Source organism: Crocuta crocuta, unplaced genomic scaffold (genome assembly GCF_008692635.1).
Source record: "Crocuta crocuta isolate KB4526 unplaced genomic scaffold, BGI_CrCroc_1.0 scaffold675, whole genome shotgun sequence".
Taxonomy (NCBI): domain Eukaryota; kingdom Metazoa; phylum Chordata; class Mammalia; order Carnivora; family Hyaenidae; genus Crocuta; species Crocuta crocuta.
The window spans coordinates 1000376-1009776 of record NW_027528796.1 but is presented as its reverse complement, the minus strand read 5'-3'; the positions used below and the strand labels follow the sequence as shown (position 1 = coordinate 1009776).

Below are 9401 nucleotides of genomic sequence, written 5' to 3'. Positions count from 1 at the left end.
TCCCCCCCTCTCCCATACTCTTACACAGGAATTCATTATACTAGAGGTTGTGTTATAAGTCAGTGGAGGAAAGGATGGACCTTTTAGTCAATATTGCTGGGATAATCTTCTACCCCGTGGTAGAGATAAAATTAGATCCCTATCAAATGCTTCCTATATGAGACTGAATTCTAGATGGAATAAAATCCTGGTGTGAAAAGCAAAACTAACACTTATAGATGAAAAGACAGAAGACTTTCTGTGACATCTGGGTGCAGATGAATTTCTTAAACTGGGCACAAAAAGCACTAACTATAAGGAAAATTTGTTGGACTCTATTATAGAGAAAAATCATCTGTATGGTAGAAGATTTTTATAATATTAAAAGACAGGAGGAAACATTTGAAAGCCATATAACATGAAAAGGATTAATATCAGAGATCTAGAAAGAATAAACCTACAACGGACAAAGGTTGTAAGAAGACAATTCAAAATGAGGAAACCAGAAACGTTTTTATAAGCCTGTGTGAAAACTGGTTTTCTATTAATCCATGAAATAGGAATTAAGACAATGAGAGACCATTTCATATTCATCAAATTGGCAAGCATGAGGTCAGGTAATAAATACTGGTGAGGTCTGGTGGAAATGGGAGCTCTTTCACCTTGCTCTCGGGAGTCCTGGTTGGTGTGACTGCTTTGGAGACGAATTTGGTTACGTAAGTAAGTTGAAAATGTGCACATGTGACCCACCAATGCCATTTTCAGGCATTTGCTCTAGAAGATGCTCACAGGTGCTGAGGATATGGTCCTACCGTGTTTATAATAATAAAACAGTGGACCTAATTGGTCTCAGTAAGGGGACCCAGGAATCTGTGTTATTCACATAGTCAGGAATTATTACCATCCAAGTGAATTAGATCTACGTGTGTCGAGATGCATATGTCTCTGTGAGTGTTGACTGTAAAAAACCAAGCTACCAAGTAGGGGCGCATCATGGTATTATTTTTGTATATTTACATAGCCAGTAAAGGTAGAAACACCTGAATTAAATAAAGATGGTTTAGTTTATGCCATTACCAACCTATAGGGAAAGAGAGGTTGTCAGTTGGGTCTAATGCTTTAGTGGTATCTGCAGGCATTTTGAATAGAGATCTGAAGCAAAAGCAAAATGTTGACTATTTCTTCTTCATGGTTTTACATAGATACCTATTATATTTATTTTTTGATGTGAGATATAATTAGAAACCATAAATTTCACCCCATTAAAGTGTATGATTGAATGGTTTGTTTTCGGTGTGTTCGCAGAGCTTTGCAACCATCACTGTATCTAATATCAGGACATTTTCTACAACCTGAAAAGAAACCCTGTGCCCATTCACATTTCTCCCCGTATTCCCCCTTCCCCATTAATTTACTTTATTAATACCATTAATACATTAATACCATTAATTTGCTTTTTGTGTCTATTGATTTGCCCACTGGGAACACTTCAAGTACACGGAATCATTTTATGTCTGGCTTCTTCCATGTTGCGTAATGTTTTTTTTGAGGTTCACCTATGTTTTACATGTGTTACTACTTTATTCCTTTTTATGGCTGAATAGTATTCCATTGTATGGATATATAGCATTTTGTTCATCTCTTTATCCATTGATGAACATTTGGGTTGTTTCCATTTTTTAGCTATTCTGAATAGTGCTGTTATGAACATTCATGTGCAAGGTTTTGTGTAGATACATATTTTCAGTTCTCCTGAGTGTGGACAAGTTGAGTTGCTGGGTCACGTGGCAATAACATGTTTAACTTTTTTTTTTTTAATATTTTTATTTTATTTCTAGGATAGAGAGAGACAGCGTGAACAGGGGAGGGTCAGAGAGAGAGGGAGTCACAGACTCTGAAACAGGCTCCAGGCTCTGAGCTGGCAGTCAGCACAGAGCCTGATGCGGGGCTCGAACCCACGAACCACGAGATCATGACCTAAGCGAAAGTCGGACGCTTAACCGACTAAGCCACCCAGGCGCCCCTAACTTTTTAAGAAACCAACCTTGTTTTCCAAAATGGCTGTGGCATTTTACATTCCCATCAGCAGATTACAGGGGTTCCGGTATTTGCACGTGCAGACTAATACTTGTTATTGTTGGTCTTTCTGATTGTAGCCTATGGGCATGAAGTGGTGTCGCACTGTGATTCTGGTTTGCATTTCCCTGCTGACTAATGATGTGTAGAATTTTTTCCTGTGTTTATTTGGCTGTTTATGTCCGTTCTCTGGGGAAAGATATATTCAAATCCTTTGTCCATTGTTTAATAGAATTATTTGTCTTTTTATTGGTAAGTTGTAAGGGTTCTTGATATACTCTAGACACTGTGCCCTTATCTGATTTACAGAAATTTTCTTCCATGTTGTGGGTTGTCTTTTCACTTTTTTGGTAGCGTCTGTTGAAGCACAAAATTTTGTAATTTTGATGAAGTCCTGTTTATGTTTCATTTTGTCATTTCTATTTTTGGTGTGACATGTAAGAAAACATTGTCTAACCAGAGGTCATGATTTCACATTTATTTTAAGAGCTTTATAGTTTTAACTCTTGCACTTAGGTCTCTGATCTACTGTGAATTAATTTTTGTAGACAGTGTGAAGGAAGGGTCAGAATTTCCTCTGTTGCGTGTGGTTGTCCAGTTGTCCCGGCACCGTTGTTAAGACACAGTCTTTGGGGCGCCTGGGGGCTCAGTCGGTTAAGCGTCCGACTTCGGCTCAGGTCATAATCTCACGGTTTGTGGGTTCGAGCCCCACGTCGGGCTCTGTGCTGACAGCTCGGAGCCTGGAGCCTGTTTCGGATTCTGTCTCTCCCTCTCTCTCTGACCCTCCCCTGCTCACGCTGTCTCTCTCTCTCAGAAATAAATAAAACATTAAAAAAAAAAAAGACACAGTCTTTTTCCGCTGGATTGTCTTGTCCCTCTCAGTCAGAAACCATAGACTATAAATGTAGGGGTTTATTCGTGGATTTGTAGTTCTATTCCGGGGAGGTGTTTATATCATCTATAGTGTATCCTCTGTGTCTGTAACTATATGCAGATTGTCTATTTCTTCTTAAGTCAGTTTCTACAGTTTGTATTCATTTCCAGGAATTTGTTCATCTCATCTAGTTAATTGAATTTGTTGATGTAAAATTGTTCTTAGTGTTTCCTTATAATCCTTTTTATTTCTGTAAACTGGGCAGTAACATTTCTCCTTTCATTCCTAATTTTGGTAATTAAGCTTTCTGTTTTTCTCAGTCAGTCTAGATGAAGACATGGCAATTTTGTTGATCTTTTCAAAGAACCCACTTTTGGTTTGTTTTCCATTCTGGATTTCACTTCTTTTTCCTTTGGACTTTATTTCCTTCCCCTGCTGACTTTGGGTTTACTTTTCTTTTATTTTTCTAGTTTCTTGGTGGAAGTTGAGGTTATTGAGTTGGGATCTTTCTTCATTTTTGAACGTAAGTATTCACGGCTCTGGGAGAGGGCTGCCAGCTGCTGTGCTGGGCTGGGGAGAGGGGCTGGCGCTGGGCCAAGTTAAAACGCCTCAAGCTCGCTGCTCTTACCAAGATCCAGTTGGTTTTCTTGCATAAATAAGTCATCCTTGGATGCTGCAGGCCTCTGGTCAATTTCCAGAGTTCTTAAGTTCATTATGAACGTGTTGTCGCTGATGCGTTGTCCTTGCAGTCATGGAGGAGTAAGCTGTCAATGGTTATTATTCTGCCGTTCGCAATGATGTCATCTACCTACCGTGTTTTATGACTGAGAAATTACAAAAAATGAATGTGATTGCAACAGGATATCTAATAGGAGTTGGCTAATCACTTCTAAATGTCACAAGGAAAGAAAATGTGTAAAACCAGCCCGCAAGGTTTAGAAAAGAACAGCAGTGCATGATTGCTGACCTTATTTGATATCAACGCTTTCTAGAAAATCTAAAAAAATCACAGCAGTTAGTATTATCCCGAAAAGAAACAAACAGCCTAGCAGAACCAAGTAGAGACCGCAGAGCCCAGCTCATGAAAAGGGGACTCGTGTGGGAGGATGTTCCTGGCTGGCGGCAAACCCTGCCTAAGGAACTCTCGGAACCAGTCGTATCTGTGCGAATGCTCGGTTGCATCTAGCTAGCCAGTCACGATTTCTCTCCCTGACGTCAGGTTGATTTTGCCTCAGAGTTAGGGACGTATAGTCAGCCACGTGAGAGGAGGCTGTAGGAGAAGGGTGGGCTTTGCAGTGCTTGTGGGGTGACTCGCCCACAGCTGTTGGCCATGCACAGCCTGGGGGGGGACGCCGTTCTCAGGGTCCATTGCCGGGAGAGCCAATGGATGACAGCAGAGAAGCCCCCGTGGGGTTCGGGCCCCGTACCTGGCAGCAGAAAGTATGGGTTTGACCTCTCCAGTCACGACACCAAACCTGGAAAGTACGAGAATGCCTGATTTCAAAACTTCTGTAGAGCAGTCATCACATACCGAATTCAGAGGCGTGTGAAAGGAAGTGGGAACAGGGCGAGCCAACGGTTAGTAGAGGGGCCGCCAACCCACGACCCGGGAGGAGAGCTGGGCAAAATGGCGAGGGCTTTAGCGTCTGGGAGGCTTTGCACCTGAGCAGAAACACTTGGTGTTACTTGTTCTTTATTTAAGATTTAATACATCACATATACAGTCATTTCAAAATAGTATGAGTGTTAGACATTTTTATTTTAAATACATTAACAGTAAAAAAAAAAAAAGAAAGCATGCCGAAATACAATGACTACAAAATATATTACTACATATAATGCTCAGAAACGAAATGTCCTGGAGCCGTAACTAATGTCCCCTCTCCGTGCCCCTTGCAGGCTCACGGTGGTTTTACAGGAGCTCGGCGGGCGGTGCTGCTCCCGACCAGCGGGACCAGTTCGCAGGGAGACTGGGAGGCTTGGTCGCTTGCCTAAGATGATTTGGACCTCGATCTCACCCTGAGCTCCTGTATCAGAATCTAATAATGATTCCTGTGCGGACACCCACAGGCTGGCTGGGCTCCCTGTTGCCCAGCGCCCGCACCCCCCATGTGAGGGGGCACCTCTGTATTGTAGGCCCTCTGCCTTCTTCTGCCTCAAGTCGTGTCACTTTGGTTTTTGTTTGTTTGTTTGATGGAAAGGACTGTTAGAGGCTAAAATCTCAGCTCCAGGTTCCACTTTCCACGACCTGGAGATGAACCTGTTGTGGCTCTGCTCACAGAGATTCCTCCCAATTCAATCCAATTATTCTTAGGTCCGTTATATTTTCAATCTCATACAGAAAACACCTAAATTTCTTCCTTTCTACAGAATATTTACTTAAATTTGTTGAGCCTTTGATCAGAAATTAATATTCATTCCTCTTTTTGGCTGTCCTCATGTGTTTTATTGATTCACACCCAATGACTTTGTTGCTGAATTTTGAGCAGGCAGTTTACAAAAGGAACAGAAATACCAACAGACATGGAAAGATGCCAGCCCTCATTGCTAATGAATAAACACACGCGCATCATTCTCTGGCTATCTTGTTGACATATATTTTAGGAAAATTTATAATACAGTGTTTTGGTGTATAATCCCAGAGACCAGACTCCCAGAGAGTGACTAGAAAGAGGAGGGGGTCTGGGGGTTCTTCATGCCTGAATGTCAGGGGCTCTGAAATTCTGTGCTGAATTCTCTCAAGATTTCGTCTTCATGGAACAGTCACGGGGGATATTCAACACAGCATTAATTTAAATAATTAACAATTGGAAGCAGCCTGAAGGCCCAATAATAGAAGATTTAGTAAATCAGTTATTGTCCTTCTACAGCACAGAGAATATTAGACAGCAGTTAGCGTTTATAGGAATGACTCATGACATGAAAAAAGGCACCCAGCATAAGAAGTCAAAATACACATAAAGACAGTATATATGACATGAAATATAGGTGTGTGTGTGGTGTGCGTGTGCACGTGCTTGTGTATGTGCTCACGTGGGTGTGTATTGGAGAGGCCTCCAGGAGATAGAACCAAAAGCTTATGGTGTCTGTTTTTGAGACCAGAATCCCTGCTGGTGTCTGTGTTCACACATTTCTCAATTTTCTAAATGAATATATATCGCTTTTATAACAGAGGAAAGACTATACTTTCAGGGATCGTTTCTATAGTTCGTTATAATAACAGGGGAAACATATATGCTTTTTTTATTAGAGAAGAATTATCGGAAAATTAGTCTGACCTTTGATATACAGAAACATTTTCTAAGCATAAAAGCAATGCAAGTAATTTCAGATAGTGGATAAGTTTCATTTTCGTGGACGCATTTCTTCGGGTATCAATAAACATTATTAAAAGGCTAAAAAGAAGCTGTTACGAATGTTTTCTACAGATATCACAGACACAGATATATTACATTATTTTGAAAACATATATAATCTATATCATTTTATTTAAAAGGTATATAAGTAAATGTTGTAATGAGAAACTTCTAGAAGAAAATACAGTTTACTGCTCTTGGTGTTCTGGGGAGCTGGAGGTGCTTTTAAAGACATTTCTTGCACTTTTCTGTACTTTCCAAGCTTTTTGCACAAGCAGCAGGCCTGTGTTGTGCTGTCACAGGACACACACTTGTCAGGAAGAGCAGAGCCTGTGCTTGGCCGGATGTCCGTGGGGGGCTTGGCCCTGCGTGGCAGCTTCTCTCGTCGAGGGTCCCGGGACAGGGGCGAGCAGAGCTCACTCTCTATCCCCGACTGAAACTCTCATATTTGGGGAGTTGTTTAGAAAGTCTGCGAGATGCATGGTAGGCAATTTCAGTACCTGGTGAGAGCCCAGACGGATTTCCTGTGTCCGATTCTGGTAACAAGAGCCTCTCAGTCAGAAAACCAAGCAAATAAAATAACAGTTTATAATTTCAATTTAATAACTCCATATACTAACTGAGATCGAAACAAAAATCCTTTTATATAATATTTCAAATTCATAGTGAATAAAGTTCATCAACGTAATTTAAAAAGATTGAAAATGCGTGTGTGTGTATCTGTATTTGCACACGCGCAGTATTATCTATTAAATGGGAAAATGAAACAAAAAGCGCCCCCTCCCCAGACGGGGGTGGGGGCTGTGAGACCAGCCTGAACCTCTAAGAGGTGGGAGCTCGTCGCAGTCACTGGCGTGGCAGGACGGAGGGGCCTGTGGTCCCAGGCCAGGGGGTGGGGCGGGGGCACCGTACGGAGCACGTGGGGCCTCTTTTTCCTTGGCCTTATTGACCGCGTCACCACTGTGCGTTGACCTCCAGATGCTATTTTTTGAGGTGGAGGAGTAAAGAGGATCAACCCCCCCCCCCCGCTACCTCCTTCTCTTTTCCGCTGAGACCATCACCAAGAGTATAATTACTGAGAAGGGGTAATTGCATTGGTGGATTCTGTGATGGGCCAGAAGCTGAGTCATCCTTGCCCCGTCCTCCCCCTGCAGAAACCCTTTTAAACCCTCCTTAGCCCTGACTCCTGTTGGCGCTGCAGAACTCGGGGCGCCTTCTGCTGCGGGGGGTGGGTTAATGTGATCCTGTCTCCCCCAGATCTGGTGAGATTTGGAGTCAAGGCTGTCCTCCTCCCGAAGGCAGATCTTTGCTACGGCCTATTATGGGTAAGACGGTGGCATTTGTGTTTCTTCCTTGAGATCTGTCAGAGTGTGAGCTCCGCTTGGCAAAATGTAGGGCCTATGAGCAGATCCCTGGCAGCCGCGTTTCCAAGTGTGTCCTGCTGCAAAGCCACCAGCAGTGGCCCAGGTCAGCGTTACGTGGCCTTTGGAAGTGGCGGGCTCATACACTCCACGTGGTGGTGCACGGCCCCTGCCCCTGTTCTGCTGGTCTCTGCTCACTCATTCTCCAGTGGGGGCTGGGGAGGAGGGTNGGGGGGGGGGGGGGGGCTTCATGTTGGAAGGAATCCGTGGGGTCCCAGTGAGGTGGGGCAGCAAGGAATCTCCCTGCCTTCGTAGCCATGGGCTGGGCCATTCCGTCACATGAGTGTTAAACCTCTGGTGTAAAATGTCAGCCGTGTCCATGTGAACGTGCAGATGACAGGGGGTCTCAGATAAGTGGATTTATGTGGGTGGCCGTGGGGGAGGGAAAAGGCAAATGGCAGGGGCCCCTGGGGTTGGGATGGGGGCCTCAGTGAGGTCCGGAATGCCCTCCCTCCCTGAGTTGTCTGCCGAGTGGTTTCAGGCTGCTGGGATGTGGAGGCTGCTCTGTTGTGAGGAGGCTGCAGGCAAGCCACCTGCTATAGATGCTCTGGATGGAATACTGAGATTCTATGAAATTCCTCTGCACCTAACAGTAGGAAAATTACAAATAGTAGCTCAAATAAGAACTTTACTAATATTTGTATCTATGGCTGAATCCACAAAAGGAATAAACTTTTCCCTCCTTTCTAGTCGGTGCTTTAAAATTTTTTTTTAATGTTTTATTTATTTCTGAGAGAGAGAGACAGAGTGAGCAGGGGAGGGTCAGAGAGAGAGTGAGACACAGAACCTGACACGGGGCTCGAGCCCACAAACCGTGAGATCATGACCTGAGCCGAAGTTGGACGCTTAACCAACTGAGCCACCCGGGCGCCCCTAGTCAGTGCTTTTAAAATGTGTTTCTAATGCCAGGATTCTGTTGTGGCTGTGTGCGGCTACATTTGCGATGCTGGCTGTCCCGTGCAGACCAGGGACGCTGGAGAGAGCCCGCGCTCTGCACTGTGGCTCCCGTGGCCCAGGCGTGGTCAGCGGCAGCCGGTTGTGTGAGCACCGCAGTGCCCTGAAGTCTGAACAAGGGCTGACGTCTGGTCAGACACGTGCTGATGGTGGTTTTTCCTGAACCACTGAATTGCCGGTCTCTCAATTGCAATTGAGAAGACTAAAATGTCTTCCCTCTTTTTTTTTTCCTGCTATCCGATAAGTTTTATTTTATTCTGTGCTTTCGACAAAAGGAGAGCATACCCACAGACGTAGAGGAATGCACACTCTTCTTAAAGCTCCGCCTGCGGGCCTCCCGACCTGCGCAGGCGCAGCCGCCTGTCTGTCCTTGTGTCACTTCACGCGTGCACCCGCCTGTGCAACATGCATGCTCTTCCTGCGGCCTGGTTCCTGCCGCTGTGCGGCTCCCTTCTAGCGGGGGTGAGAGACGAGAGTCAGGAGAAATCAGTAAAAACTGCCGCGGTGCCTGCAGGTGGCTCAGGGCAGGAAGACCGGGAAGGAGCCGGGGAGCGCCTGCGGGCGGGGCAGGAGGCCTTGCAGAGGAGGCGCTGGTCACGCCGGCGGGCGGCACGACAGAGCTCACGCACAGCGTGGCCGGGTGGTGGGAGGGCACCGTGCGCGGGCAGCAGGGGCCCTGAGCAAGCGTGGGTGAGAACGCGCTGGGGGAATAGTGGAGGCTGCCGGGCCCCCCCCCCCCCC

The 9401-nt window shown here is 45.0% G+C and overlaps 1 protein-coding gene across 13 annotated transcripts in view; it reads left to right on the top strand.

Annotated features, from left to right (window-relative positions):
* The window catches only part of PCBP3 (poly(rC) binding protein 3), a 258218-nt gene that overhangs the window by 69742 nt on the left and 179075 nt on the right, over positions 1-9401 (top strand). The window contains exon 2 of one of the 13 annotated variants that reach the window (XM_077755391.1): positions 3400-3452. The exons of the other annotated variants lie outside the window; for them this stretch is intronic. The gene's annotated coding sequence lies outside the window, so the exon portion shown is untranslated. The remainder of the gene's footprint in view (positions 1-3399; positions 3453-9401) is intronic. 13 annotated transcript variants of the gene reach the window in all.